Source organism: Triticum aestivum, chromosome 6B (assembly GCF_018294505.1).
Source record: "Triticum aestivum cultivar Chinese Spring chromosome 6B, IWGSC CS RefSeq v2.1, whole genome shotgun sequence".
NCBI classification, from domain to species: Eukaryota; Viridiplantae; Streptophyta; class Magnoliopsida; order Poales; family Poaceae; genus Triticum; species Triticum aestivum.
In genome coordinates this window covers 211,458,093-211,475,118 of record NC_057810.1, presented here as the reverse complement: position 1 = coordinate 211,475,118, position 17,026 = coordinate 211,458,093, and the positions used below count along the sequence as shown (strand labels likewise).

The 17,026-nt window shown below is 49.1% G+C and overlaps 1 long non-coding RNA gene and 1 pseudogene across 1 annotated transcript; both read left to right on the top strand.

Annotated features, from left to right (window-relative positions):
- Positions 1 to 17,026, top strand: part of LOC123139105 (putative disease resistance RPP13-like protein 3) — a 93,972-nt pseudogene that overhangs the window by 34,944 nt on the left and 42,002 nt on the right.
- On the top strand, positions 1,823 to 2,841 carry LOC123133982 (uncharacterized). The gene is made up of 2 exons (XR_006465457.1): positions 1,823 to 2,220; positions 2,397 to 2,841. It is a non-coding gene; the product is annotated as an uncharacterized lncRNA (long non-coding RNA).

Here is a 17,026-nt window from a genome sequence, read left to right as displayed (position 1 = left end):
ATCCTTGATATGTTATAGTTCATCATGAAGCTCTAGCAGCTTGGTGGCAATGACTTTGGAGAAACATCACTATCTCATCTGGAAGATCAACTCCCACTCGATTCAAGTGATTGTTGTACTCAGACAATCTGAGCACAAGCTCAACGATTGAGCTTTTCTCCCTTAGTTTGTCGGCTAAGAAAATCGTCGGAGGTCTTATACCTCTTGACATGGGCACGAGCCTAAAATCCCAATTTCAGCCCTCGAAACATCTCATATGTTCCGCGACATTTCGTAAAATGTCTTTGGTGCCTCAATTCTAAACCGTTTAACTGAACTATCACGTAGTTATCAAAATGTGTATGTCCGATGTTTGCAACATCCACAGACGACGTTTGGGGTTCAGCACACTGAGCGGTGCATTAAGGACATAAGCTTTCTACTGATCGCATAATCGCTACTATCAACTTTCAACTATATTTTCTCTAGGAACATATCTAAACAGTGAACTAAAGCGCGAGCCTACGACATAATTTGCAAAGATCTTTTGACTATGTTCAGGATAATTAAGTTCATCTTATGAACTCCCACTCAGATAGACATCCCTCTAGTCATCTAAGTGATTACATGATCCGAGTCAACTAGGCCGTGTCCGATCATCACGTGAGACGGACTAGTCATCATCGGTGAACATCTTCATGTTGGTCGTATCTACTATACGACTCATGCTCGACCTTTCGGTCTCTGTGTTCCGAGGCCATGTCTGTACATGCTAGGCTCGTCAAGTTAACCCTGTTAAGATAAACGTATAGGCTGTACAGATAAGATTCTAGTAGTTAGCTATACGTGTAAAACAAGTTGTAGTATGTTGATATTCTGTAAGTTGTTAGCCCCAGATTGTGGACGCAACAACCATTCCCCTGATGGCTATATAAGCACCACGGCCGGCACCCTTGGGTTACATCGAGCCAAACCCCAAACCTCTCACACTTTTCACATGGTATAAGAGCCTAGTCGATCTCAGCCATGACTTCCGCTTCAACCGCCTCCATGATGTCGCCTTCCCTTTCATCCACCACCCTCGCCCTCGGGCAGCATCACTCCGGCACATCCGGCACCGCCGTCTCCATGTTCGCTGGCTCCACCTCGTCGGGACTCTTCGCTGTCCCGCCGATGGCTCAGTTGGTCACCGTCAAGCTCGGCCGTGACAACTATCTCCTCTGGAAGGCCCAAGTTATACCCATCCTTCGCGGCCAGCAAATCCTTGGCTATGTCGATGGATCGCACCCTGCACCGGCGATGCTCTTCCCGGAAACGGAGGCGACCAACGCGCGGCTGGTGGCCAACCCTGCGTACCTCCCATGGTACACCCAGGATCAGCTGATCCTCTCTGCGCTCCTCTCCACGTTGTCGCCTGAGGTACTGTCACGCACCCTTGGGCTGACCTCCTCCACCGCTGTCTGGACTGCGGTCGAGAGGATGTTTGCGTCCCGCTCACGTACCCATGTGACGCACATCAGGAGGCAACTTGCACTCATCCATAAGAAGGACATGAGCATGGCTGATTACTACGGCCGTGTGAAGTCTCTCGGCGACCAGCTGGCGGCCGCCGGAAAGCCACTTGCCGATGACGAACTGATGACTTATCTCCTGACTGGCCTCGATCAGTCGTATGAAGCCTTCACCACCTCCATCAATCTGAGCGGAGAGATGCCACTTGACGAGCTCTACTCCCACATGCTCGATTATGAAGCAATCCGAGAGGCATCCAGCACAAGCTATCACATCACTACAAACGCCGCTGCACGCGGCAACGGTGGATCAAACCATGGCAGAGGCCGCAATAGCGGTGGCCGCGGTGGCTATCCAAACCAGGGGGGCGAGGCGGTGCCCCCCAGTTCGGCGCTCAGGGAGGCAACCCAGGAGGAAACGGCGGAGGCAGCGGCCACAGGATCGGACAACCCAACGCTGGTGGCTCCAAGCCGGTGTGTCAGATCTGTGGTAAGATTGGACATGTAGCATACAAGTGTTACAATAGGTACAATGCAGAGTACCAAGGGGCAGATCCTCGCCAAGAACACCCGCGCTTCGCCAACCATGCCAACACCGGCCATCAAGCCTTCGATCTTGCGTGGTACCTGGACTCAGGGGCTACCGATCACATCACTGATGATTTAGAAAAGCTTAACATCCGGGATGCCTACAACGGCAAGGATCAGGTTCACGGGCCTAATGGATCTGGTATGGAAATCTCTCATATTGGTGATTCTCGCATTATTATGTCGCATAATCAATCCTTAATCCTAAAAGATGTTCTTCTTGTACCACAAGCACAAACTAACCTCCTATCTGCCCATCGTCTTACTAATGACAACAACGTATCCATTGAACTTTTTCCTGATTGTTTTGTTGTCAAGGACCTGGCCACGAGGAGGGTGCTAGCCTACGGGGCGGCCAGTGAAGACGGTCTCTACCCAGTTTATGGCAGGCGTTCGAGTCAACATAGAGCAGCCCTGTCCATCTCCAACAAGCCAAGTCACTCCCGATGGCACCGACGATTGGGTCACCCGTCGTCTGTCATAGTCGATCATGTTCTTAGTCGTTTCAGTCTTCCTTATGGAAATAATCCTAATAAAGCATCGGTGTGCGATGCGTGTCAACAAGGGAAAAGCCATCAGCTACCCTTTCCTCGTTCGAATAGAGCGTCCACTGTTCCTTTAGAACTTGTTTTTTCCGATGTTTGGGGACATGCTTGTCTCTCATCAGGAGGTTTTAAGTATTACGTGAGTTTTGTTGATGATTTTAGCAAATTCACTTGGTTGTTTTGTCTTCGTAATAAAAAGGATGTTGAACAAGTTTTTCTTCAGTGGCAAGCTCATGTTGAATGATTACTGAATCGCAAAGTATTGCAACTTCAGTCAGACTGGGGTGGCGAGTACCAAAAGATTCATCCCTTCTTCCAAAAAATTGGCATTGCACACCACGTTTCCTGCCCACACACTCACCAGCAAAACGGATCCGCCGAGAGGAAACATCGTCACATAGTCGAAACAGGCCTCACGCTATTAGCTCAAGCCTCCATGCCAATCAGATTTTGGGACGAGGCATTCAAAACTGCTTGCTTCCTCATCAATCGTATGCCCAGTAAAACTATTCATATGGAAACACCTCTTGAACGCCTCTTTCACGAAAAACCTGATTATTCTTTCCTGAAAGTGTTCGGTAGTGCATGTTGGCCCTGCCTTAGGCCATATAATAACCGAAAACTTCAGTTTCGATCAAAACGGTGTGTATTCTTGGGCTATAGTTCTTTACACAAAGGCTACAAGTGTCTTCATATTTCTTCTGGTAGAGTATATATCTCGCGTGATGTGGTATTTGATGAAGAAGTGTTCCCTTATTCTGATATTCTACCACCATCAACACCTGCCTCACTTTACAATCAGCTTTTGTTGTCTCCGACATCTTTTCCATATTCATCATATTCCACTGATAGTGCGACTAATAATCAGACTTACCAAGAAAGAGATGATTTTCCATCCAATCCTGTTGTGTGTGATCCGTTTGTTCCTTCGGTGCAGGTTTCTTCCAGCAGTAGCTCAACTTCTGGGCATGTTGATCGCAACCCCGACATGAGCCATGCTGATGCTGACGCAGAGCCGGCCGAGCCCGAGCCCGAGCCGGCCTTCCCGCCTGGGCCACCATCACCTGCCGCGTCTCATGGGTCGCCTTCACCAGGTGTGACTCATGATGCCTACGATCAGGTTCACGGGCCTCCTTCACCCGACGCTGCCTCGCCTGGGTCATCGGCTCCACCGGCGCAGCACCGCTACAGCACTCGTCTACGCGACAACACATGGCGGGCCAAGGTCGTCACCGACGGCACCATTCCCTATGGTCCTACCCGTCGACGACGTCAGGCCTCGCTGGCAACTATCGAGCCTCACTCGCACGTTGACGCTGCCACTGATGTGAATTGGCGTAGTGCTATGGATGCAGAATACCAGGCTCTCATGGCGGACAGAACCTGGCACCTCGTTCCGCCTCCGCCGCGCTGCAACCTGATCGATTGCAAGTGGGTATTCAAGCTCAAACATCGGGCTGATGGTACAATTGATCGATACAAAGCACGCTTGGTCGCCAAAGGTTTTAAACAACAGTTTGGTATTGATTATGCTGAAACTTTCAGTCCGGTTATCAAGCATGCCACTATCCGTCTGGTGCTTTCTCTTGCCCTCTCCCGTGGTTGGTGCCTTCGCCAGCTCGATGTTCAGAACGCTTTCTTGCACGGTGTTCTTGAGGAGGATGTCTACATGCGCCAACCTCCTGGATATGTCAACTCCACTTTCCCTCGCCATGTCTACAAACTGGATAAATCCATCTACGGCCTCAAGCAGTCACCTCGAGCCTGGTTTTCTCGTCTCAGCAATAAGCTTTTGTCCCTTGGATTCCGTCCCTCACGGGCTGACAGTTCACTCTTCGTCTATGAGCAAGGGGGAGTCACCATCTATATGCTCATTTACGTGGATGATATCATACTAGCAAGTTCCTCAACCCGTACTGCCCAAGAACTAATTGCTGCACTTCGTGATGCGTTTGCAGTAAAAGATCTTGGTGATTTGCATTACTTTCTGGGGATAGAAGTGACACGCTCGAGGGACTCAATTACACTCAAGCAAGCAAAGTATGCTACTGATCTGCTAAACAAAGAGGCCATGATGAACTGCAAACCAGCGCCGACACCGATGTGTACTTCAGAGAAGTTAAGCCAAGGCGAAGGAAAGATACTTTCTGAAAAAGAAACGACGAGGTTCAGAAGTGTTGTCGGGGCATTGCAGTATCTGACCCTGTCCAGACCAGACATTGCTTTTGTGGTGAATAAGGTATGCCAGTATATGCATTCGCCCACAGAACTTCACTGGGGCGCTGCAAAACGGATTCTTCGGTATATTAGGGGAACCATAAACCTTGGACTGAAGATCAACAAATCCTCCTCGTCTCTGTTGAGCGCCTTCTCCGACGCGGATTGGGCAGGATCGGTGGATGATCGGCGCAACACAAGTGGGTTTGTGGTATTCTATGGAGGCAACCTGGTGTCTTGGAGTGCAAGGAAGCAGGCGACAGTGTCCCGGTCTTCAACTGAAGCTGAGTACAAGTCGCTGGCAAACGCGACTGCAGAACTCATTTGGTTTCAGTCATTGCTCCAGGAACTGGGCGTTAGGCAAGGACAAACGCCGGTATTGTGGTGCGATAACCTGGGGGGCACATACTTATCAGCTAACCCGGTGTTCCATGCTCGAACGAAGCACATTGAAGTCGACTTCCATTTTGTTCGAGAAAGGGTGGCTGAAAAGGCCTTACAGATTCGGTTCGTCTCCACTAAAGACCAGTTGGCTGATGACTGACGAAACCCATCAATGCGCAACAGCTTCGCAGACTATGTAACGATCTCAATCTTGGAGGATGAGATCGAGGGGGAGTGTTAAGATAAACGTATAGGCTGTACAGATAAGATTCTGGTAGTTAGCTATACGTGTAAAACAAGTTGTAGTATGTTGAGATTCTGTAAGTTGTTAGCCCCAGATTGTGGACGCAACAACCATTTCCCTGATGGCTATATAAGCACCATGGCTGGCACCCTTGGATTGCATCGAGCCAAACCCCAAACCTCTCACACTTTTCACAAACCCTAAGTGTTTTGCATGTGTAAAACTGTCTTACACCCGTTGTATGTGAACGTAAGGATCTATCACACCCGATCATCACGTGGTGCTTTGAAACGACGAACTTTAGCAACGGTGCACAGTTAGGGGAGAACACTTCTTGAAATTGTTGTAAGGGATAATCTTATTTACTACCGTCGTTCTAAGCAAATAAGATGCATAAACATGATAAACATCACATGCAATCAAATAGTGACATGATATGGCCAATATCATTTTGCTCCTTTTGATCTCCATCTTCGGGGCTCCATGATCATCATCGTCACTGGCATGACACCATGATCTCCATCATCATGATCTCCATCATCGTGTCTTCATGAAGTTGTCTCACCAACTATTACTTCTACTACTATGGCTACCGGTTAGCAATAAAGTAAAGTAATTACATGGCGTTGTTCAATGATACGCAGGTCATACAATAAATAAAGACAACTCCTATGGCTCCTGCCAGTTGTCATACTCATCGACATGCAAGTCGTGATTCCTATTACAAGAACATGATCAATCTCATACATCACATTCTTCTTGGCCATATCACATCACAAAGCATACCCTGCAAAAACAAGTTAGACGTCCTCTAATTGTTGTTTGCATGTTTTACGTGGCTGCTATGGGTTTCTAGCAAGAACGTTTCTTACCTACGCAAAACCACAACATGATATGCCAACTGCTATTTACCCTTCATAAGGTCCCTTTTCATCGAATCCATTCCGACTAAAGTGGGAGAGACTGGCACCCGCTAGCCACCTTATGCACCAAGTGCATGTCAGTCGGTGGAACCTGTCTCACGTAAGAGTACGTGTAAGGTCGGTCCGGGCCGTTTCATCCCACAATACCGTCGAAACAAGATTGGACTAGTAACGGTAAGCATATTGAACAAAATCAACGCCCACAACTACTTTGTGTTCTACTCGTGCAAAGAATCTACGCAATAGACCTAGCTCATGATGCCACTGTTGGGGAACGTAGCAGAAATTCAAAATTTTCCTACGTGTCACCAAGCTATGGAGAAACCAGCAACGAGGGGAAGGAGAGTGCATCTACATACCCTTGTAGATCGCTAAGCGGAAGCGTTCAAGAGAACGGGGATGATGGAGTCGTACTCGCCGTGATTCAGATCACCGATGACCTAGTGCTGAACGGACAGCACCTCCGCGTTCAACACACGTATGGAGCGGATGACGTCTCCTCCTTCTTGATCCAGCAAGGGGGAAGGAGAGGTTGATGATGATCCAGCAGCACGACGGCGTGGTGGTGGATGCAACAGAACTCCGGCAGGGCTTCGCTAAGCAACTAAGGGAGGAGGAGGAGGTGTAGCAGAGAGGGGAGGCGCCAGGGCTTCAGGTGCGGCTGCCCCTCCCTGCCCTCCCTTTATATAGGGGAAAGGGAGAGGGGGCAGGCGCAGCCTTGCCCCTTCCTCCAAGGAAGGGGTGCGGCCAAGGGGGGAGGAGTCCATCCTCCCCAAGGCACCTCGGAGGTGCCTTCCCCTTTTAGGACTCTCCCCTCCCCAAGTCTCCTTGGCGCATGGGCCTCTTGGGGCTGGTGCCCTTGGCCCATATAGGCCAAGGCGCAACCCCTACAGCCCATGTGCCCCCCCCGGGGGCAGGTGGACCCCCCCGGTGGACCCCCGGACCCCTTTCGGCACTCCCGGTACAATACCGATAAAGTGCGAAACTTTTCCGGCGACCAAAATAAGACTTCCCATATATAAATCTTTACCTCCGGACCATTCCGGAACTCCTCGTGACGTCCGGGATCTCATCCGGGACTCCGAACAACATTCGTTAACCACATACGAACTTCCTTTATAACCCTAGCGTCATCGAACCTTAAGTGTGTAGACCCTACGGGTTCGGGAACCATGCAGACATGACCGAGACAACTCTCCGGCCAATAACCAACAGAGGGATCTGGATACCCATGTTGGCTCCCACATGTTCCACGATGATCTCATCGAATGAACCACGATGTCAAGGACTCAATCAATCCCGTATACAATTCCCTTTGTCTAGCGGTATTGTACTTGCCCGAGATTCGATCGTCGGTATACCGATACCTTGTTCAATCTCGTTACCGGCAAGTCTCTTTACTCGTTCCGTAACACATCATCCCGTGATCAACCCCTTGGTCACATTGTGCACATTATGATGATGTCCTACCGAGTGGGCCCAGAGATACCTCTCCGTTTACACGGAGTGACAAATCCCAGTCTCGATTCGTGCCAACCCAACAGACACTTTCGGAGATACCTGTAGTGCACCTTTATAGCCACCCAGTTACATTGTGACGTTTGGTACACCCAAAGCATTCCTACGGTATCCGGGAGTTGCACAATCTCATGGTCTAAGGAAAAGATACTTGACATTAGAAAAGCTTTAGCATACGAACTACACGATCTCTGTGCTAGGCTTAGGATTGGGTCTTGTCCATCACATCATTCTCCTAATGATGTGATCCCATTATCAATGACTTCCAATGTCCATGGTTAGGAAACCGTAACCATCTATTGATCAACGAGCTAGTCAACTAGAGGCTTACTAGGGACACGGTGTTGTCTATATATCCACACATGTATCTGAGTTTCCTATCAATACAATTATAGCATGGATAATAAGCGATTATCATGAACAAGGAAATATAATAATAACCAATTTATTATTGCCTCTAGGGCATATTTCCAACAAAACATACCACTCGTCAGTGTCGGCTCTTAATCCAGCAGTTTCAAGGAAAACAGTCCAACGATAAGGAGGAGTCGGACAAGGCTGAGGACAAAGAGGGCAGTGATGAAGAATATCCCCATGTCAATTCCACTCTGATGATTTTTGCTGATGTTGAGAGCAAAAGTCGACTGAAAGTTATCAACCGTGAGGTGAATATGGTTGCTCCGGCAACGCCCAGTTATCTGAAATGGTCTCAGACTGCCATCACATTCGACCAGTCCGATCATCCGACGCACATAGCCACCCCTGGGAGGCAAGCCTTGGTGGTTGACCCTGTCGTCGAAGGCACTCGACTGACTAAGGTACTGATGGATGGCGGCAGTGGATTGAATATACTGTATGCGGAGACGCTAAAGGGAATGGGCATTCCGATGTCCAGACTCAGTTCTAGCAACATGAGTTTCCATGGAGTCATACCTGGGAAGAAGGTTGAGTCACTCGGCCAAATAGCTCTCGGTGTGGTCTTCGGCGATTCGAAGCATTACCGCAAAGAAAAGTTAACATTTGAAGTTGTGGATTTCCAGAGTGCTTATCACGCCATTTTAGGCAGGCCAGCCTACACACAATTCATGGCTCGACCATGTTACGTGTACCTCAAATTGAAGATGTCTGGTCCCAAAGGGGTGATCACCATCACTAGCAATCGGAAAAAGGCAGAAGAGTGCTTTCAGAAAGGCTCAAAGATCGCTAATGCTCAGATGGCGGTAGTAGAACTACAGGAATATCAGAAAACCGCAGATCCGAGTGATTTGTTGCGAGCCAAGAAGCCTGCTACCGAATCAGCGTTCCAGTCGTCTGGTGAGACCAAGCCGGTTCACATCCACCCGACCGACCCCAATGCTGCTCCGACTCATATCACCACAACACTCGACTCCAAATAGGAAGAAGCGCTCATCCAGTTTCTCTGTGAGAACTGGGACATCTTCGCATGGAAGCCTACTGACATGCCGGGTGTTCCCAGGGGGCTGGCTGAGCACCGCCTACGAGTCGACCCAAAGATAAAACCTGTGAAGGAACATCTTCGATGGTCCGCCATCCAGAAGAGAAAGGCCATTGGCGAAGAGGTAGCTCGGCTCCTGGCAGCAGAGTTTATCCGAGAGATTTACCACTCCGAGTGGCTCGCCAATGTTGTCATGGTCCCCAAGAAGGACAAGTCACTTTGCATGTGCATTGATTTAAAACATATCAATCGGGCCTGCCCGAAAGATCATTTTCCTCTCCCTCGCATCGACCAAATTGTCGACTCGACTGCGGGATGTGAGAGATTGTCTTTTTCAGACGCCTATTCCGGGTACCATCAGATCCGTCTGTATGGACCCGATGAGATCAAAACAGCTTTCATCACTCCATTCAGGTGCTTCTGCTATGTCACCATGCCATTCAGCCTCAAAAATGCCGGAGCCACGTTCATGAGGATGATTCAAAAGTGTTTACTCACTCACATCAGTCGGAATGTGGAAGCGTACATGGATGATATTGTGGTCAAGTCACGAAAGGGTTCCGACCTGTTGACTGACCTTGCTGAAACATTTGCCAATCTCAGGAGGTATGATATCAAGCTTAATCCATCAAAATGCACATTCGGAGTTCCTGGTGGAAAATTACTCGGTTTTCTCGTTTCAGAACGAGGAATCGACGCTAACCCAGAAAAAGTTGGCACCACACTCCGAATGAAATGCCCTGTGCGTGTGCACGATGTCCAGAAGCTTACTGGATGCTTGGCCGCGTTAAGTCGATTCATCTCTCGCCTCGGTGAAAAGGCATTGCCTCTTTACCGACTGATGAAGAAGTCAGACAAGTTCGAGTGGACTCCAGAAGCTGATGCAGCGTTTGCCGAGCTAAAAGCTCTGCTCTCCACCCAGCCGGTGCCTGCTGCTCCAATCAGCAAAGATCCTATGTTGCTTTACATTGCAGCCACAGGACAAGTCGTCAGTACAGTACTTACGGTCGAGCGGGAAGAAGAAGGGAAAGCCTTCAAAGTTTAGCACCCAGTGTATTATCTTTCCGAAGTTTTGGCCCCATCGAAGCAAAGATACCCTCATTATCAGAAACTTGTGTATGGGATCTACATGACCACGAAGAAGGTTGCTCATTATTTCTCTGATCATTCCATTACAGTCGTCAGTGACGCCCCACTGTCAGAGATTCTGCACAACAGAGATGCAACTGGTCGAGTGGCGAAATGGGCGATTGAACTCCTTCCCCTTGATATCAAGTTTGAGGCAAAGAAAGCCATTAAGTCCCAAGCAATAGCAGATTTCCTTGCCAAGTGGATTGAACAACAACAGCCGACTCAAGTTCACTCGGAGCATTGGACCATGTTCTTTGATGGCTCTAAAATGTTAAATGGTTCCGGTGCTGGGGTAGTATTGGTTTCCCCTCGAGGAGATAAGCTCAGATATGTGCTCTAGATCCACTTTGATTCCTCCAATAATGAAGCAGAATATGAGGCACTTTTATATGGGTTGTGCATGGCCATTTCACTCGGCGTCCGTCGCCTTATGGTTTATGGCGACTCAGATTTGGTGGTCAATCAGGTGATGAAGGAGTGGGACGTTAGAAGCCCAGCCATGATTGGATACTGCAATGCGGTGAGAAAGCTTGAGAAGAAATTTGAAGGGTTAGAGCTCCATCATATACCCCGACTGAAGAATCAAGCGGCTGATGATTTGGCGAAGATAGGTTCCAAGAGAGAAGCTATTCCCAGTGACGTGTTCTTGGAGCATATCCACACTCCATCAGTTAAAGAAGATCCTTTTACCGAAGAAGCTCTGTAGCCTAAGAGTGTCACAGATCCGACTGTAGTTGAAGTCCCAGCAGTGGTCGACCTGATCATGGAAGTGTTGGTGATCACTCCCGATTGGACAGTGCCGTATATCGCGTATATCTTAAGGAAAGAGCTCCCAGAGGATGAAGAAGAGGCTCGACAGATCGTCCGCCGATCTAAAACCTTTACAGTGATAAGGGGACAGTTGTATAGAGAAAGCGTGACTGGAGTTGGTCAGAAATGCATAACGCCAGAAGAAGGTCGAATAATCCTTGACGACATCCACTCGGGGACCTATGGCCATCATGCGTCCTCTCGGACCATTGTAGCCAAAGCATACCGAGCCGGATTTTACTAGCCAAGAGCGGATGAAATGGCAAAGGAGATAGTCGACAAGTGTGAGGGATGTCAATTTTACTCCAATATGTCGCACAAGCCCGCCTCAGCTTTAAAGACCATACCACTCGTCTGGCCCTTCGCTGTATGGGGATTGGATATGGTTGGACCCTTGAGAACAGGCAGAAGCAGTTTCACCCATGTGCTGGTAGCAGTCGACAAGTTCACCAAGTGAATTGAGGCTAAACCCATCAAGAACCTTGATGGCGGCACTGCTGTCAGCTTCATCAGAGAGTTGATATTCAGATATGGAGTCCCACATAGCATCATCATTGACAATGGGTCAAACTTCGATTCCGAGGAATTCAGAGCGTTTTGCACATCTCAGGGCACATGAGTCGACTATGCTTCAGTCGCTCATCCTCAGTCGAATGGACAGGTAGAACGAGCAAATGGCTTTATTCTCAAAGGGTTGAAACCCCGATTGATGCGTGATCTCAAGCACGCAGCTGGTGCATGGGTCGACGAGCTTCCGTCAGTGCTTTAGGGGTTAAGGACCATGCCTAACCAATCGACTGGGAGAACTCCGTTCTTCTTGGTCTACGGAGCTGAAGCGGTCTTGCCAAGTAACCTGCTTCACAACGCCCCCCCCCCCCGAGTCGAGCTCTACACTGAGTCTGAAGCAGAACAAGCCCGGCAGGACGCGGTCGACCTTCTAGAGGAAGAAAGGGAGATGGCTTTGATCCGATCGACCATTTACCAACAGGACTTGCGTCGCTTCCACTCCAAAAACATGAGGAGTCGATCCTTCCAGGAAGGAGATTTGGTTCTCCGAGTGGATCAGCAGAAACCACACAAGCTCGCTCCTTCTTGGGAAGGCCCCTTCATCGTCACCAAGGTTCTCCACAATGGAGCATACCGTCTTTACAATGTCGAGCACCAGATCGACGAGCCCCGAGCTTGGAACGTGGAGCTTCTCCGCCCCTTTTATACTTAAGTATTCACTTGAATGAGTTGTAATAAAAGTACTTCTGTAGTTTATTTATCAAAGACAAGAGCTTTATAATTTTCCCAGTGATTGTCGTTACTTTTGTCCGCATAAAGCAGTCCCCCAGTGGGTGGCTTAGCTGCGAATCCGTTTCGCCTAAGTCTGTAAAAAAAACCTTACCTAGTGGTGAGCCAGCCTCCCACTCGGGGGCTTAGCTACGAATCCGTTTTGCCTAAGTTAAACAAAATCCTACCGAGTTGTAAGCCAGCCTTCCACTCGGAGGCTTAGCTACAGTCCAAGTACTCGCCTAAGTTAAAAAAAAATCCTACCGAGTGGTAAGCCAGCCTTCCACTCGGAGGCTTAGCTGCAGTCCAAGTACTCGCCTAAGTTTAAACAAAATCCTGTCGAGTGGTGAGCCAGCCTCCCACTCGGGGGCTTAGCTGCAGCATAGCGCTCTCCTAAGTTCAAACACAACATGCGCTCCGCAAGGAGGACGAGGTGCAGGTCGACTGCTACCCTCTCCTTCCGAGCTACGCCACAAATACAACATGCGTTCCGCAAGGAGGACGAGGCGCAGGTCGACTGCTACCCTCTCCTTCCGAGCTTCGCCACAAATACAACGTGCGTTCCGCAAGGAGGACGAGGTGCAGGTCGACTGCTACCCTCTCCTTCCGAGCTACGCCACAAATACAACTTGCGTTCCGCAAGGAGGACGAGGAGCAGGTCGACTGCTACCCTCTCCTTCCGAGCTACGCCACAAAGACAACGTGCGTTCCGCAAGGAGGACGAGGCGCAGGTCGACTGCTACCCTCTCCTTCTGAGCTACGCCACAAACACAACGTGCGACCCGCAAGGAGGACGAGGTGCAGGTCGACTGTTACCTTCTTCTTCAGAGGTACGCCACGGAAATCCTACCGAGTGGAGAGCAGACCTCCCACTCGGGGGCTTAGCTGCAGCCCAGTGCTCGCCTAAGTTTTTGAAAATCCTACCGAGTGGAGAGCAGACCTCCCACTCGGGGCCTTAGCTGCAGCCCAGTGCTCGCCTAAGTTTTTGAAAATCCTACCGAGTGGAGAGCAGACCTCCCACTCGGAGGCTTAGATGCAGCCCAGTGCTCGCCTAAGTTTTTGAAAATCCTACCGAGTGGAGAGCAGACCTCCCACTCGGGGGCTTAGCTGCAGCCCAGTGCTCGCCTAAGTTTTTGAAAATCCTACCGAGTGGAGAGTAGACCTCCCACTTGGAGGCTTAGCTGCAGCCCAGTGCTCGCCTAAGTTTTTGAAAATCCTACCGAGTGGAGAGCAGACCTCCCACTCAGAGGCTTAGCTGCAGCCCAGTGCTCGCCTAAGTTTTTGAAAATCCTACCGAATGGAGAGCAGACCTCCCACTCGGGGGCTTAGCTGCAGCCCAGTGCTCGCCTAAGAGTGTTGAGGAACAAGTCGATTGCAATAAGTGCTTCATCCTAGCCTGCAAAAGACACCTCAAACCAGATGCTAGCATATTCAACGTAGAATTCGAGTTCAGATAACGTCTTACGGAACCACAAGTGCTCAGGCGCTAAGCCCGTTAAGGTTTATCGGTTACAAAAATCACTCGGCATACCAAGGCAAATTTAAAGTATCAAGCACGGAAGTTTTTTACCCCTCCTGCGGAGGGCTGTAAGGTGCAACGAATTCGTCCAGGTCGATTCCTTCTGCGATCCGAGTGGCAGCAGCGATGAAGGTCTCCATGAAAGATCGGAAATCATGCTTCTTGGTATTGGCCACCTTGAGGGCTGCCAGCTTGTTCTCTCGCACTTCCTTGCAGTGAACACGGGCCAGAGACAGAGCAACATCCGCACCGCACCTGGCAGAAGACTTCTTCCATTCTTGCACTCAACTTGGAACATCGTTTAGTCGAGTCATCAGAGACTCGAGGTCGTTCTGAAGCGTCTCTCTTGGCCAGAGTGTTGTGTCGATGTGGGAAGTTGCGACCTTCAGCCTTGCAAGATAGTCGACAACAGCAGCAACACGAGACTCAAGTCGGAGCACATTCATGGCGACTTCGTCCTTCACACGAGAGTTGATGGGATCTAGGATCGTCTCCAGTCGACCAGTCTCCTCTTCAAAGTTCTGGCAGAACTCTGCAAGCACAACCCCAAAGTCAAGACAGCAGTATGATGGCGAGTCATAGTTAAAATGTCTGTTTGATACAAAAGATTACCTTCAAGCATGAGGAATAGCTTCTTGGCGAGTCCTCCCAGATAAGCCTCCAGATCATTCTTCTTTCCCACCAACTCGCTGGCCTTGTCACTCAAAGCAATCTTGTCATTCTTCAGTCGACTAACCTCCTTGTTGGCCGCATCAAGAGCAGCTTTCAGATTGGTATTTTCCTCTTCAAGCTTGGTGATTGAAGCCAGCTTCTCATCTGCGAGCTTGGTCTTCTCTAAAGCCGCTTTCTGTGCCTCAGCCAACTCAAGGTCTTTCTTCTTCAGAGCATCCCTCAGTTTGTCTGCAAAGTCACAGTGAGATCAGACTCAGAAATAGACAAGAGGCAAAAGCAGTCGTCGAGGTTCTCACCAAACATACCTTTTGCCTCCTCCTTTGCCTTCGTGAAGTTCTCCTGGACAAGTTTCAGATCAAGTTCGAGCTGGGTATGCTTGTTCTCCAACTCAGTATAATGAGCTGAAAGCTCGCAAGATTTCTACAAAGAATCAATCAACAGATGTCAAAGACAGGTCACTTCCGAGTAACTAAGGAAAAATCGTAACATTTCTAAGACTACAGCCGAATATAAACATTCGACCGTAGTCTCGAGGACTACACCCAGTGGGTGCACTCAGCGTGCCCCCACTAGTTCTATCAGTTAGAGTCGATCAGTCGACCAACACAGACAGAAAGGCTAACCGCCAGCAGATAGTCACAAAAAAGGAGAGAAGTGTTCTTCAGACTGTAATCGACTGCCAGCAGTTGACCACAGTCTCGGGGACTACACCCAGTGGGTGCACTCAGCGTGCCCCCACCGGTCTATGATTCCATTCGACCTGATCGAATAAAGAAAAAGCTTAAGACATAAAGACTATGGTCGACTGCCAGCAGTCCACCATAGCCTTGGGGACTACACCCAGTGGGTGCACTCAGCGTGCCCCCACTAATCCAGAATTTCAATTGACGCACCCAGTGGGTGTACGACAGATACTAAGATTTTCAGAAAGAAGGATTTTCTGATATCATATCCTAACAGAACAAGCGGTGACCGACTAACCTGAACATTGCTCTGAAGAGCTGAACTGGCATCATAAGTAGCCTGACTGGCGTCTCGGATCGCCTTCACTTCCTCCATCATGACCCCCGCCTAGCGTATTGCTTCTTTAGCAGCGCTTACTTGGTCTTCTGGGATGTCTGTTGGAAATATGCCCTAGAGGCAATAATAAAAGTATTATTATTATATTTCCTTGTTCATGATAATTGTCTTTTATTCATGCTATAACTGTATTATCCGGAAATCGTAATACACGTGTGAATACATAGACCACAATACGTCCCTAGTGAGCCTCTAGTTGACTAGCTCGTTGTGATCAACAGATAGTCATGGTTTCCTGGCTATGGACATTGGATGTCATTGATAACGGGATCACATCATTAGGAGAATGATGTGATGGACAAGACCCAATCCTAAGACTAGCACAAAAGATCGTGTAGTTCATTTGCTAGAGCTTTGCCAATGTCAAGTATCTCTTCCTTCGACCATGAGAGCGTGTAACTCCTGGATACCGTAGGAGTGCTTTGGGTGTATCAAACGTCACAACGTAACTGGGTGACTATAAAGGTGCACTACAGGTATCTCCGAAAGTATCTATTGTTTTATGCGGATCGAGACTGGGATTTGTCACTCCGTGTAAACGGAGAGGTATCTCTGGGCCCACTCGGTAGGACATCATCATATGCGCAATGTGACCAAGGAGTTGATCACGGGATGATGTGTTACGGAACGAGTAAAGTGACTTGCCGGTAACGAGATTGAACAAGGTATTGGATACCGACGATCGAATCTCGGGCAAGTAACATACCGATAGACAAAGGGAATTGAATACGGGATTGATTAAGTCCTTGACATCGTGGTTCATCCGATGAGATCATCGTGGAACATGTGGGAGCCATCATGGGTATCCAGATCCCGCTGTTGGTTATTGACCGGAGAACGTCTCGGTCATGTCTACATGTCTCCCGAACCCGTAGGGTCTACACACTTAAGGTTCGATGACGCTAGGGTTATAAAGGAAGTTTGTATGTGGTTACCGAATGTTGTTCGGAGTCCCGGATGAGATCCCGGACGTCACGAGGAGTTCCGGAATGGTCCGGAGGTAAAGATTTATATATGGGAAGTCCTATTTTGGCCACCGGAAAATGTTCGGGATTTTTCGGTATTGTACCGGGAAGGTTCTAGAAGGTTCCGGAGTGGGGCCCACCTGCATGGGGGGACCCACATGGACGTGGGTAGTGGGGGCAAGGCCCCACACCCCTGGTCAAGGCGCACC